We start from the raw sequence: 15,919 nt of genomic DNA, 5'->3' as shown, positions 1-15,919 counted from the left end.
CTTTGGGAAGTCACTTAAGTCTCTGGGCCCTGGTTTCCTCTGTTGTCAGATAAAAACAATGGTCTTTGTCTCAACTGTTTTGAGGAAACCTGTGCAGTATGTATGTGGGACGCCTGGTACCATGCCTGGCACAGAAGTAGGGGCTCAACCAGCAGTAGCTACTGTTTCTATGAGAGGAAACCCAGGGCGCCCCTAAGGGGACTGTCCCAAGGCTGTTGTGAATCCACAAATGGCTGGCGTGAATCCACAAATGGCTGGCACCTCCTATAATGTGTCATTTTCACTTCAAGAGAGGAGGATGCTAGTGGTTGGCTAGGCTCACCACCAGGGAGGTGACTTGCTCCTATTCACCACCCTCAAATCATCTTAACTCAAATGAGGGCCTCAACATTGTATAAACTACTGTGTGTGGTGGACCTTTAGGGAATTCACAAACTGTTGAATGAATGAATATGACATCCTCCAGCACCAAGGTTGTCTTTTCCTGTAAAGCACAGTGGTAGGCATGCACGGATCATTATTGCAGCCAGTGTAGACAACAGGTTGGAAGGAGGCAAGAGACGGTGATGGAGTGAGTTTGACCTGGCTCTTTCTTGTCAGTCCTGCATCTATTCAAGCAGGCTCCTCTGCCATCTTGCTGTCTATCTGCAGGACCATGCGGGCAGATGCACTGGGTTGAGGAATCAGAGTTTCCCAGCACAGGGAAAATCTTTGATTTAGTCGGCACTTACTTTTATCTGAGCATGCAAGAAACCCAACTCAGCTGGATTAAGCCAGAAGGGAGTGTATCAGCTCACACAGTAGAAGTCAGTTGTGGCTGGACCCAGGTGCTGTGGGAATTATTACCTCTGTCTCTCGGCATCTGTTACTCTTTGTGGACTTTACTCTCAGGCTGGCTGTCCCCACGTATTGGCACAATGACCCTGCAGCTCTGAGGCAGGGAGCTGGATAGAGATGAGAGCGGGAGAAAGAAAAACTGGTTATTTGAAATGGGACAATCGAGTCCCTGAACAGGCATGCACATGCGCAGAAGTGACTACAGGAGACAAAGACTATTCCAGACAGGAAGTGCCCCCTACACACCTTGGGTGCCATTTGCTTAGACCAATGGATTTAAACCCGCTAGGGCGCCAGGCTCTTTAACCAATACGACAGATTACATTCAGGGCTCAACCAATGACCAAATGGCACAAATCCAGCTAAGAGGACTTAACCATCGGGGCTCTTGAGCACTCTCCTCTCACCCGAGCCTGCTCCATTTATCCGGAGTCTACTCTTTCCTCTTCCTTTGCTAAATAAAACTGCTTTTACTTTTCATTTCTGGCGTGTCTCCTGTAATTCTTTGTTCAAGACACCAAGAACCTGGATCTAGCCAGCGGGACCTGGAATTTTCCTGTAACAGCTCCAGGCTCACATCCTGCCCATAGGCAAGACCAACAGGAAGCAAACCTCACTTTCCAAAGGTTTCAGCCAAATCCCTGCTCACTTACCGTGGCTCCCCAGGGTCCGGTGCCCATCCCTCAACAAACATCTGCAGCCAAGGGGTGGGAGATACCAACTGTCCAGGCCCACTTCCCTTGCTACCCCAGGCCAGGAGCAGAGGGTCAGGCAGGGGGACAGGATGCTGCATGGGAAGAGCAGGACATGCCCAATTCCACTGGTAGAACTAACGGTTCCACCTCATCTCCCTTGACCTTCCAAAAATGTTCTTTAGGCCTAAGACTCTGGTTTTGGCTCATTGAAAACACATGGTGATTGAGACAATTGGACAAATTTGAATATTGTCTTATTTTGGGGTTTTCAAAAGTGGACACTGAGGCAAGAATCAGGGTGCATGATGTTCACTTAGGAGGCCATCCCAGGAAGCACAGTAAGGGTTCAGGGTGAGGCAGTGAAGGAGGAAAGCCATTAGAGAATGTCACAGGGAGGGATCCCTGCTGCAGGCCACAGGCTCAGCTGCACTGGAGCACCTCTTAGTGACTGTGTGGTTGCACACACTCAGAAGGGTCTCTGAAGGGAAAAGGAAGTTTGGGTGTTTTCAACCAAATTCTGTCTCTCATTGGCTATGGGTCGCTCCTGGGGGTTTAACTGTCCAGCACTTTGTCCTGCTCCATTAAGGGGAGAGCAGGATCATGCAGCACCAGCTCACCCTCAGACAGAAATGCAGGTGACTTCCAGTAAGGGCTGGAGGAGTTGGGAGGGACGCCCACAGTCTCTGCTACAAATCGAGGCTGGGCCACAGAGGTTAGGGAATCATTGTTGATTTTGCTGGGTACCTTAATGACATTGTAATTACGTAGGCATATGCTGTTACTTTTTAAAAAGTGCATTCTGAAGAATATAGGTGTGAAATGTCACGGTGTTTGTAATTTGCTTTAAAATATTTCAGTAAAAAAATGATGAAGTAAACAGTACAAAATGTTAGCAGTTGTTAAATCTAGGTGACAGATATATGGGTGTTAATTATACTGTTGCTACCTTTCGGTAAGTTTGAAATGTTCATAATGAAAAGGAAAACCCAGGGTGATATTAGGATCCGTTTGTGTTTGGTGGTTGGGTAGTGGTTGCTTTTCTGCGTTTCTCTCTGTCCTGAAGTCAGGAGCTCCTGCCATAGCCCTGATCTTGCCTCTACATTGTTGTGTGACCTTGGACAAGTCTTTGAGCCTCAGTTTTTTCTGTCTATAAATGAGGGACAGGGTTGCTCCAGATTTCTAAGATCCATCACACTCTGAGGCTCTGTAAATCAACAGTTTCCAAAGGGCAGTCGAGATTCTAAAACTGAAAGAGGAAGGGCTTAGAACTCCCCGTCAGCTGCTCTCCCTGGAATCTTGAATTAAGTGCCTCTGGGCTACTTCTGAGCTGCTCCAAGCCTCACTTCACCTCACTGACTTACTGATTTGGAAAACACTCCTTGAGGGTTCAGGGATGTCCTCCTTGCTTATGGCTGACTTTGGACTTCTGGCATCAGTGTGGTTGATGTCCTGGGGAAAGGGAAGAAAGCAAGACCTTGGCCTTGGTGCAAAAAACGAGAGACCAAAAGTGTGTTTGTGTGTACGTATATATAAAATCCTATTATACTGTGAGCTTTTACATAAATGATGTTGAGTTGTGTCAATTTTTTTTTTTAAAGATTCTATTGAGGTAATCATTTGATTTCACTAATAGGCACGAAAAAGACAAAAAAAAAATATGTGAACATTAAACCAACCTTTTATTCCTAGGATAAATATTGTTGAATGCAGCTTCCTCATATTTTAAAAGTATTTTTGTCCCATGAAGGATATTAGTCTATAGTTTCCTTTTTTAATCATATCTATTTCTAGTTTTGGTATCAAGATAAGTTTATTTCATAAAATGAATTAGAAGAGGTTTTCTCTTTATTTTCTGAAAGATTTTGATAGTCTGGTATTTTTTCTACCTAATTTTCAAAAGTAGAATTTGGCAATGAAACTATCAGAGCCTAGTACTTTGTTTGTGAGATTTATAACTGAGTTCAATGTGTTTAGTAGATTTACGTAAATAGGGTAATTCATGCTTTCTATTTCTTCTAGAGTGAGCTTTGGTAGTTTGTGCCCTGCAAGGAAATTGTACATTTTCTCTAAGTTGTGGAGTTTGTGGTATCAAATCATTCATATGATTTCCTTTTATTTCTGATATTGGTAAGTTGTGTCTTCTTTCTTGCTTCTAGATCAGTCTGGGTAGAGCCTCACCAATTGTCAATTGGTACCAGTTGTTTGAATTTGTAAAACAATCAACCTTTGTATTCAGTTTTCCTGTATTGTTTGTCTATTTTATTGTTTCATGATCTTATTTTTCCTATTTCCTTTCTTCTACTTTCTTCAGGTTTATTTTTCATGTCTTTTTCTTGTTTTATTGAGCAGAGACTTAATAATTGACTTTAGGACTTTCTTCTTTCTAATATAAACACATAGTTGTCATTGCAGCATAGTACTGCTTAACCTGCATTTTACAAACTTCATATGGTGTGTTTGTATTTTTGTTTAGTTCAAAATATTTAAAAATTTACCTTATAATGCATTATTTGACATACGTTATTTGGAAGTGTATTGTTTAATTTCTGAATATTTGGGGCTTACATCTTACAGTTATTGATTTAAAATTTAGTTCCATTGTGGCCAGAGAGCATACATGATACTATATTAATTCTTTTAAACTTATTGATACCTGTTTTGTGTCAAGTATCTTGTGTCAAGCATACCAGATCATGCAGTGATATACAGGAAAGCCAGCTCTCTGGAGAAAAAAGCCCTGATTGTAGCATTTGCCTATTTCCATGCATGCTGTAAATACTTGCACCACAGCCAAATTCAACATGATGTTACTGAAAACAATGTTGGAAAGAAATGGACACAATTTTGTGAGCTTGTGCAAGCTAGCTAGCTACAGCACAAGGCTGAGAATATGGTCTATTTGATGAGTATTCCAGGTGCACTAGAAAATTATATGCATTTTATTGTTGTTGGGTAGAGTGTTCCGTAAAGGTCTATTTGGTTAAACTGCTCAATAGTGTTTTTCAAGTCTTCTACATCCTTATAGATTTTCCACATTCTTGTTCTATCAGTGACCGGGGGAATAACATTGAAGTCTCTAAATACAATTTTGGATTTTTAAATTTTTCCTTTTGGTCCTGTCAGGTTTTTCTTTGTATATTCTGAAGCTCTCCTATTTGTTGCATAAACAGTTATCTTCATATGTCTTCTTGATAAACTGACCCTTTTATCACTATGTAATATTCCTTTTTATGAAGCCTACTTTACTTCTACTTTACTATGTAGACAGCAGAACTTTTCCTAATCAGTGTTTCTGTGATATATTTTATTCCATCCTTTACCTTTAACCTATCTGTGTCTTTGTGTTTAAAGTGGGTATGTTGTAGACAGCACAGCATTGGGTCTTGTTTTTTGATCTAGTCTGTCAATCTTGGGTCTCTGAATTGGAATGTTTAGGCAATTTACATTTAGTGTAATTATTGATAGGTTGGGTTCAAATATACCATCTTGCTATTTATTTTCTGTTTTTTCAGTGTGTTCTTTGTTTCACTTTTTACTGCCTTATTTTGTATTAGTTCAGTATTTTTTAGGATTCCATTCTAAAGCTAGTAGAAAATTTTCTCTATAAGCTTAATAGTTATATCTCTTTAAGTTTTTAGTGATTCCTCTAGAGTTTGTAATATATATTTTTAATTTATCACAGTCTACTTTCCATTAATAATATACCATTTTATTTATGACATAAAAATCTTACATCAGTCCAATTTATTTTCCTCCTCCTGTCCTTTATGCTCTTATTATCACATATTTTACTTATCCATACATTGTAGCCCAGTACATTGCTATTTTTACATTAAGTAGTCAACTACCTTTTAAAGAAAGTGAAAAATTAGAAAACATAAAAGTTTTTAAAATCTACCCACATAGTTAACATTTCTGGTACTCATTATCCATTTGTATAGACTTGGTTTCTATCTGATATTTTCCTCAGTCAGAAGAACTTTATTTAATAATTCTTATAATGAAGGTCTGCTAGTAATAATGAATTTTCTCAGCTTTTGTTTATCTGAACATTTCTTATTTTGTCTTACTTTTGAAAAATATTTTCACTGAATATGGTATACTTGATTGATACTCTTTTTTTCTTTGTCTCTATACATTACAGATATTGTTCCATTGTCTTCTGGCTAGCATAGTTTCAATTTAATAGTCTTTATCATTTTTTAGTTATATTGTCCTGGATGTGTGAGTATTTTTTTTCTCTGACTACTTATAAGATTTTCTATTTATCATTGGCTTTCATAAACTTTTTTTATGAAATGCCTTGATGTAATTTTCTTTGTATTTATTCTGCCTTGGGGTTTATTGAGGTTTTTGGATATGTTGACATATTTTTAATGGAATTTAGAGAACTTTCAACTATTACTTCTTCAAATAACTTTTGTGCTCTTTTCCTTTTCTTTGGGGACTCCAAATTATACAACATGGTTTTGATATTGTGATATAACAGGAAATATATATTTTAGTTTTGTCCATGGCATCTGGCTCACAGCTCCTAAAATCCTTGTAATTTCCTAAGTGACTAGAGGAACAGGAGTATCTTTTGTTAAAAAATTTGGACTTTTGCCCTCAGTTCGTGAAATAGCCCCAGAGTGATAAAGGTGAAAGACTTGTCTTTTGTTATTTATAACAAGCCCCTTTCAACCACTCCTGAATTTATATTCACTTATGATTAATTAATTTAAATTAATTAATTTTTTGGAAAGCCCCTAGGCAACCACAAGATGGGGGACTAGTTGACAGGGGAATTAACTATGTGATTAGTGGGTTGGAACTTTCAGCTTCAACCCCTGACCTCTGGGGAGGATAGAGGGGCTAAAGGTTGAGTTGATCACCAATGGTTGGTGATGTGATCAATTGTGCCTATGTAGTGAAGTCTCCATAAAATCCCCAAGAACAGGGTTTGGAGACCTTTCCAGGTTGGTGAACAGACCATCATGCACAGAAGTTCCTGCACTTGAGACCTACTGAACCTAGTCCTGTGTATCTCTTCAGCTGGTTATTCATTTGTGTTTTAAAAATCTTTTGTAATGAATGAGTAAGTATAACTAAAGTGTTTCTATGAGCTCCGTGAGCTGCTCTAGCAAATTAATTGAACCCGACAAGGGGTCATGGGAGTCCCCAATTTATAGCCAGTTGGTCAGAAGCACAGGTCACAACCTGGGACTTGCAATTGTCATCTGAAGTGGGCTTGTGGAACTGAGCCTTTAACCTGGTAGAATCTGATGTTATCTCCAGGAAGATAATGTCAGAATTGAATTGAATTACAGGACACTCAGCTGGTGTCTGGTGAAGAATTGGTTGTTGTTGGGTAGAAATCTCCACACATTTTGGATACAAAAGTGTTCCGTATTGTGTGTGAGAGCAGAGAGAAAAAAATTGATTGTTTTTTCGTTCAGAATGGCAGATCACTTAATATCATCCTACATGTCACTGAGGCTCTGTTTAATGTTAGCTCTTTTTCCTTATCTCTTTGCTTCTGTTTGGATAGTCTCTCTTGCCTTTTATTCCATTTTACCTGTTTTCTTTCTGCAATATCTAAACTGCTCTTAAGTTGTCCAGTGAATTTTTCATTTTAGATATCGTAATTTTTGTCTTTAGATGTTCCAGATTTTAAAAAACAAACAAAAAAAACCTTCTTTTTCTCTCTTTGTATACTTATATTTCCCTTAAACCTTGAAAATATTTCTAATAGCTGCTTCAAAGTCCTTTTATACTAATTACATCACTTGTAATTTCTGGGTTTGATTCTATAGGTTTATTCTGCTGAAATACATTGGGTTACATTTTTCTGCTTTTTTTTTTTTTTTTTTTTTGCACGTTTGGTTATTTTTTAATTGGATGCTGGACATTGTGTGTACAAAGTTGAGCATCTGGATTTTGTTTTCTTTCATAAAGTACATTGATATGTGCTCTGAGAGGCACTTAATTTGCTTTCATATTGTCTTGCATTTTTGAGACTTGTTTTTAAGCTTTGTGCGGTCTAGATTAGCCTTTACTCTGCGGACAGCTTCATTCTACCACTAAGACGCTCTCTTTACAGGGTTTCTCCTGAACGTCTTAGGTGTTCAGTGAGGCCTCTCCATTCTTTTGGGTGAGAGCTCAAATGCGTCTCAATCCTGTCGAGCTTCAGCATTTGTTCAGCTTACAGTTCCTGGTAGTTGTTCTCTTTTTGGTAATTATTCTTTCCCTGGCTAGGTGGAGTATTTCCCTACACATTCACAAATTAGTGTTCCGTCAAAGACCCAGGGCATCTCTCTGCAGGTTTCTGGCCCTCTTTTGCTGCATAGTTCTTCCTCTTCAGTTCTCTGCCCCACAGATTCTGGCAGTCTCAGCCTTCCCAAGCTCTGTCTCTGTCTTCTCAGCTCACGAGACTGCAGAATGTGCTTGGATTCTCTGAATCTTTGCTGGGTCCACTGGGTGCCTCTAGGCATAAATCTGTGGAATGACAGGGCTCACCTCCTTTGTTTCCCTTTTCTCAGAATCTAAAGTACTATGAGGCCTATTGTCTAATATCTGAAAACAGTTGTTTTACATATTTTTACATGCATTTAAAAAAATTATTTTATATAGTGTAGTAGGCAGAATATGGACCCTTAAAGATGTCCATTCCTAATCAATGAAACCAGTGAATATGTTATGTTACATGGCAAAGGGGAAGTAAGATTTCAGGTAGAATTAAGCTACCTGAAAGGTAAAGTCAGCTAATCAGCTGACTTTAAAAGACAGAGGTTATCTCAGATTATCCAGGTGAGCCGAAGATAATTTCAAGGGTCTTTTAAAGTGGAAGAGGGAGACAGAAGAGAAAGAACGAGAGATGACCATGTGAGAAGGATTTGGCCCGACATGCTGGCTTTGAAGGTAGAAGAGGGAAAACATGAGCCAAGAAAAGTAAAATCTGGAACAGGCAAAGAAATGCATCCTCTTGCAGCCCCCAGAAGGACTGCAGCCTGCTGACACTTGAGTTTAGACCACTGAGACTCATTGCAGACTTCTTACCTCCAGACCTATATGATAGGAAATTTATATTGTTTAAGCATAGCAGAAATAGAAAGCTAAAAGAGTGGGAAAGCTTTTCTGGTCCCAGTTACTCTACTGACTGAAGGAGGCATTCATTGATGTGCTTTTAAAAAAGACCAATACTTGGGACCCACTCCAGACATTCTGACTTAATTGGTTACAGTACAGGCACTAGGATTTCAAACAATTTCTCAGGGTTCTTCTCCCAAGTGCATCCCTGGTTAAAAACTACTGACCTTGATCAACCTTCTCAATTTATAGCCGAGGCCACTAACATGAAGAGTGCTTAGAGGCGAGCGCAGATGATATCTCAGTCTGTTGCAAAGCCTGGCTAAAATAAGGTGTACAGGTCATGTTTCCTCCCAGGAGACTGTCGTATGGCACCCAGTTATTTGCAGCTGTGGCAGAGCTGTGCAATGCCCTTGGATGCAGGATGTGCACCCTCAAAACAGTAGCTAAGGCCAACCCATGGGCTTTGCAAAATGATGGATTTCTGTAGCCCTAAAATCAGTTCAGTCAGCCTTGTTACCACAAAAGTGCCCACATATAGACCTGTGCTAGTTATTGATTAGTTTTCAACAAGCTGATGGGAATTCTGGTATTTAACAGACTTCACCACTCTGCAGAACCACAGGGCATGCTCTGCCAATGCTCATATCAATTCTGTCTCCAGGTTTAAAATCAGCAAGGGTGGCTGTCAGTTTGATTTCAGTCATTCCATGCATTTAAAAAAATCGTGCTTTCACTGAGCCAGCAGGAGCCAAACATTGACTAGATTTGGGGGTTCAGTAGCATTCTGAGATTTATTGATTCATGTTCAAAATTTTAGAGAATCTAGGATTCCTCACTGAGATTATTTGGTAAATTGTTTTCCTTCCTCCTCCTCTTCCCTTCCCTTTTCTTCCATTTTTCTCTTTTTTAAGTTAACCTTAGATTGGTCACATCTGGGCAAGTAGGTTCCTCTACCTGTGGATTACGTGCAAGTTAACAGGGAGTTGGAGCATCCCAGGGCTCCTTTCCTGCCTGGATATTTTTCTACTTCCATAGCCTCTAGATTGTTCTTGGCTGCTACCCAGTTTAGGATTTTTGACTGATAATGCCTGCGCCTTTCTGTTGAAACACCTTCGCTCTCTGCTCCTCTCTCCATAGTACACTTCAAGCTTTTGTTGGTCCTTGACTCACTGCTTCACTGAGCAAACCCTACCCAGCAAGCTGGTGCTTTGTAGGTGGCTGGGGACAGATGCAGAGAGTGAAGACAAAAGCGACAGTTAACACTTGTGGAGTGCATACAACTGTTCTAGGTGCCTGACTCTCACCTCAGAGCCAAGCTATAGACGGGTAGTCAGTATTACCCTCATTTCAAACAAGAGGACACTCAGGCACAGAGGGGTGAAGTCACTTTTGCAAGAACATGCAAGAGATATGCAGCAGACCTGGGATTAGTACCCAGGCAGTCTAGAACCTCTGTTTTACTCTACTGTCAAAGGACCAGCACTGCATTTGGATTAGGGTGGGTAGCGTTTGAATGCCATGTTTTGAAGGACCAAAAGATGCTGCCCTCGCTGCCCTGCCACATGCCCGAAACCTTCGCTTTGGGCTGCAGTATTTGCGTAGAGGACCAGTCATCAGTCTCGTTCAGACAGACCGTATTTTGATTGCCCCCTGGAGTCTTTGCTTTCTAGCTTGTGGCCCTGGGTATCTGTTTCTTCATCCATAACATGGGGCTACAAATTCCTCCTTCAGAGGGTCGTTATGAGGACACAAATGAAATTGTGTGTGTAAAGTGCCTGGCACAGAGGGCCCACCGTTTATTAAGGGATGGACCCATGGGAGGATATATGGTAAACTATTGATTGGCATGAATAAAGAGCCCTAGAGAATGGAATATGGGGCAGGGATTTAATTTTTAATTTTTTATTTGAAATTTAAAAGTTACAAATATAGCACAGAGAGTTCCTGTATACCCTTGACCCAGCTTCCCTTACTATTAGAATCTTACATAATTTATGATTTCTAAAGCCAACGAACTGACATTGGGCATGACCATTACTAAACTACAGACTTTATTCAGATTCCACCGGTTTTTCCTTTAATGTCCTTATGCTGTTCCAGGACCCCCGTCCAGGATCCCATGTTGCTTTTAGTTGTCATTCTCCTTGGTCCCCTCCAATCTGTGACGCTTCCTCAGTGTGTCCTTTCCGTTCATGACCTTGACACTTTAGAATGGGTTATTTTGTAGGATGCCCTTCAATTTGCACTTGTCTGATTTTTTCCCCTCGTGATTAGATTGAGGTTACACATTTTTGGCAAAAATACCGTACACGTGATGAGCCCTTCTCAGTATATCCAGCAGTGTGCCCGGGGATGTCAATGTCTTATTACTGGTGACGTTAACCTTGACCACTCGGTTAAGGTGCGGTCTGCTGGGTTTCCCTACTGTGCATTATTGTATGTTTTTTCCCCCCTTCATAATTAATAAATCTTGTGGGGGGAGATCTTTGAAACAATTCAAATATTCTGTTTCTCCTCAAACTTTCTCCTACTAATTTTAGCATACATCAATCTTGTCTGTAGTAATTATTGCTGTGGTGTTCTAATGGTGAATTTCTTTTAATTTCTCTTGTTCATTCTACATTTATTAATTGGAATTCTTCTGTTAAGAAGAGCTGTCCCCATTTATTTATTTAGTTAGTTATAACCACATGGACTCATGTTTTTTTAATTTTATTCTATGAGTTATAATTTGATATTCTCATTATTTTTTTGCTTAAATTGTTCCAGCCATGGTCCTTGGGGCTGTTTCTGGTTGTTTCCTCTGTGCATCCAGCATGTGGGGCAGTGTTTACTGGATCAGTCAAGGCCCAGGGCCCAGGGTGCACAGTGGAGCCTGAACAGCAGGAGGGCCCGGACGTGAGTGCGTGTATTGAAAGGCGAGGGGAAGCCCCAGGAGAGACGTGGTGCCTGCACCCCTTCCCCACCTACGATCTGCTTGTCTAAGACATTTCAGTGCACCAACCCGATTTTCCTGACTCATTCTACAGCTGAGAAAATTAAGGCCCCAGGAAGAGAAGGGACTTGTTGGAGGCCACAGAGCAAGTTGGGTAGGCAGTGAAGCAGGGGGAGCAACCTTGGGCAGGAGATTTGTCCCTGCCATCCTGGCCAGTCCCCCTCTTGGTGCCTGACTGCAGGGTAGCCTGTGCCAGGATCTGGGCAACCGAGGATCTAGGGAAGTTGGTTCCCTAGCAGAAGCTCAGGAAACAAGAGGTTTCTGGTGTATTTCTTCAGAAAGTCCTTGGCTCTGCTCCCTGTCCTCTCTGCCCTGCTGAAAGGGAGGGGTTTTCTGTGTCAAATCCTCAGCTTCAGCTCAGTGGGAGCCTCTAATCCCCTCCTGGCTCAGGAATATGGCTTAGCCAGCTCTGGCAGAGGTGAGCTCGGAGAGCAGATTTCTGCAGTTCTGGGAACAGGGCACCATGCGGTCCCTGGCCCATCCAGGCAAGGACTGGGAATGTTAGCAGCATGGCATGGGAAACAGGCACAGGGTTGGGGCTGACAATAAGTTCGGTGAGAGCCAGGGGCTATATTAATAGAGGTCCAGTGGGCAGAATGGGGGAGGCGACAAGCTAGTGAGACACACAAGACCAGCCTGTAGAATCTTCTCCAACATCTGAGCTCCGCCAGCCCTGTCTGCACAAGCACTTGGTCCTGGGATGTATGGAGCCATAGCACACCCAACAAAAATAGAAAAGTCTACCTTTAATACTGGAAACACACATGGAAAGCAGAGATTGTGAGGTCTGCTGAACCCTTTCTAGCCTCCAAGGAGCTTTCCTTTCTAGTCCACATTTAACCCTCACCATCTCCTTATAGTAGGCAGGACAGAGGTTAGGATTCCCTTTCTAAAGATGCTGCAACTGAGGCCTGAAAGGGGTTGGGATTGTGGCCTTCTCCAGTAAGCTCAGTGATTCCAGAAAGAGCCAGACCTTCCACTCCTGAGTTCTGAGCTTTCCCATGACACCACCCTGTCTTTGGAGTTGTTCTCCCATATGTAACAACCATGGTGAGCAGCGCCAAAGTCTCCGTAGGTGCTCCGAAAAGTCCTCTGAGCATTGCCAGTACTTCTGCAGGGCGGACCGTGAGCTTGGGTGGATCAGGGCAGAGCAGAGGCCCCCCCAACAGACCCAGCAGCACTGACCAGCTAGAAGACCTAGCAGAGAGCATGTGCACATGCATGTGTGTACATGTCCAGGTGCATGTCTGATGGGAGAGGAGGTGGTGTGTGCCTGGAAGAGCCTGCAGAGAGGCACTTGGCCTGTTCTCCACCCTTGTCTGGCTTTGGCTTCATACTTCCTTCCCAGCAGGCCTGGGAAGGCCAGTGCGCACAGATGGCCATCTGGCTGGCACATTAGGACACGGTACAGTGCTCACTTGCAACTTTCTCCTCCCCCACTCCTTCTCTGCTTCAGTGGCTCTATCGATTCTGCAAAGGAGCAGCTGGGCCAGGCCAGAAGGGCACAGGGAGTGGGGGTGACGTGCAGGGGGGCACAAGGCACAGGACTGGCCTGTGGCAGCTTTCCACTCCACCCTTGATCAAGAACCTGTGTCTGTGCTGCCCTGTCCCCAAGCAGCGGGAGGCAAGGCCAGTGGCAGGAGCGGGGAGCCTGAGGCTGCTCCTAGTGGGAACACCGACTTCTGGCTTCAGAGCCTACAAAGTTGGCTGCTGGGAAGGATGGATGAGAACAGTTCCTCCCAAGCATCACTGCAGAGACCCTGCCCCCTACAGAGTTTCGGGGGCAGAGGATACAGGATCGGAAGGTGGGAGGTGCTGGGGAAGGAGGTGAGAGCTGGGGGTGGGGCCTGGGCTCTGGTCCCAGTCCTGGTGCCTACACACTCTGTGCTCTGGTAGGGTTGCCAGATTTAGCAAAAACAAAACAGAACTCACAGTTAAATTTCAACTTCAAATAAACAATGAGAATTGTTTTGTATATACTTATCCCATTGCAATATTTGGAACATACTTATACTAAAGAATTATTGGTTCTTTGTCTGAAATTAAAACTTAGCTGGGCACCCTGTCTTTCACCCGGCAATCCTATGCCTTGAACAAGTGGGGTGGCAGACCCTATCTGGGCCTCCATTGTCTTGTTAGCCCCATGAAGTTGAGGAGGAGGGTCAGTGAGGGTCCAGGACCTGCCACCTCCATGAGGGGAAGACTCTGACTGTTTCATACCAGTCCAGGCTCAATGCCACCTCATGGGAAAACGGAGGCCTCCAGAGTCTACGGAGGTGAGCCGGGTGGCTGGTGAGTCAGGCCTACTGCCATGGAACTCCCAGTTTCCTCTCACCCAGTGGAACAGATCAGCCCAGTGAGCCATTGGCTGTCACTGCATTAGAGGGCCAGGACAGGGACGATCCTGGTCAGCAGCGGTCCCCTTTCAAAGCAGGCTGTCTGCCTATTTCAATTCATCTCCTGCTTCTAGCCTAAGCTGGCTCTTGACTGCTGCAGAAGGAGACCAGAGAGGGCAAGAGGGTTGCTACGGCCACACAGAGCCCAGTGGTGGGGCAGAAGCAGCCCTCCAGCCACCCCGCTCCCTGCCCTGTGACCTTTGGGAAAACAGCCTCCTGGCCCTGTGCAGTGTTCCCTGAACAGAGCAGGGTCATTCTTGGGGCCATGGGGCTTCAGCTCAAGAAGGCCGAATGGGGGTACAGGGGGGTTTTGCCTGAGAGGTGAGTGGAGCATTTCTCTGAAGCCAGTCTGTCTGGGGAGTCGGTAATGCTTTGAGCGTGAACAATTCTATATGCCCAACAGGCTGGTCAGTGCACAGACGCGGAGGGGCAGCTCGTGGGTGAAGAGTCCATATTAACCGAAGACCCAACCACAGAGGCCCAGCTGAAAGAAATGAAAAGGATCATGTATTCAAACACTGCTCTCCAACAGGGGGATTTTTCCAGCAGCAAGTGAATGCATTAAAAATTCCAGACACTAATGTATTGACAAAAACAAACAAACAAAAGTTGAAATGCAAGAAACCTCTTGGGTCTGAGGGAGACCTCCATGAGGTCTCCCCCCTGCTTTGGTTTGTAAAAGAAATGAAATGCAACGAACACTGATATCTGACAAAACTTCTTCCACGGTCTGGACATCTCTCACCCACTGTTCCTCTGGAAAATGTGTTCTCTTTAAGTGGCTGCATGTTGGCGATTGTCAGGAGGAAAGAGCTTGGCAGAGTTTTATTTATTTATGTCCCTTTTGCTGAATTGTGAGGCAGTGTAGCATCTGGCTTCTCAGAAAGACGGCTGTGTGGAGAATTGGGGCCTGGCCGGAGATGTGTGCAGGGGTCTCAGGGCGCACGGTGATTCTGTCTCCTGCAGCTGGTTGGGGCTGCAGTGAAAGCTCCCAGCTTCCCCTGCAGACATTCTCCAGGGTCCTACCCAGGGCACTTCTAGCTCTCTCCTTGGCCCTGGGCAGCCAGTGCGTGGAGCTGGGGGTCAGGGCTGAGAGTCTCACATACATTTGGGGGATTGGCGGTAGAGTCAGAGAAGGGGGCATGCAGATGTCAGTCCAAAAGAAGGTGGTCAGACTAGTGCAGGTTGTAGAAACCACCTCCTCTGAAGGAAGATTGTGGAATCCAGGGAAGGTTAGCTCAGGGCGGCAGCAGGCAGAGGTGCTGATACAGGGGATCCCAGCCACGTTGTCTTTGCACCCTGAAGGGTTGTCATGGGGCAGGGGAGAAAACTATGTCTCTAAGGAGCATAGGCTGTGCCAAAAGGTGGGAAAAAACGGGCTTCTTTGTATGCTCAGATGATGTCACTAATACCAGAATTGGCTTCAAAGTTGGAATGGTGGCACTGTAAACGAAGTGAGTCTCCTGTCATTGGACAGGTGGCAGTGTGTGTGGCATTTATTGTGCACTTAATGTGTGCTGGGTTCCAGGCCAGTCCTTGGAATGGCTGGGGCCTCATGTAAGCCTTTCTCAGCTCCTCCTCGTGGGTAGGCGTGTGCTCATCTTACAGCAGAGCCCGAACGGACCTCAAGTGAGTGTCAGAGCCAGAATGCAAATCCTCGCCCCTTCTGGGACACGCTGCCACCCACAGAGCCTGCTCGGTGGAGGTGTTGCAGAGTGCATGGCAGAAGCGGGGCGAGGGTGTCCATCCCAGCCTGAGTGTGACTTGGCCTGCATGCCCTCTCAGCAGCCTGGGCAGGCCAGGACAACCCCTGTGAGAAGGTCTGAGGCGTTCATTACCTGTTGATCTAAAAGAAACTGAGGCTGAACATATAAAGCATAGGACTTACTGAGCCAATATGACAATTGCAACCAAGAAACATACAG

This window comes from Cynocephalus volans, chromosome 7, assembly GCF_027409185.1.
Source record: "Cynocephalus volans isolate mCynVol1 chromosome 7, mCynVol1.pri, whole genome shotgun sequence".
In the NCBI taxonomy this organism is placed as follows: domain Eukaryota; kingdom Metazoa; phylum Chordata; class Mammalia; order Dermoptera; family Cynocephalidae; genus Cynocephalus; species Cynocephalus volans.
This window is presented reverse-complemented; position numbering follows the sequence as displayed.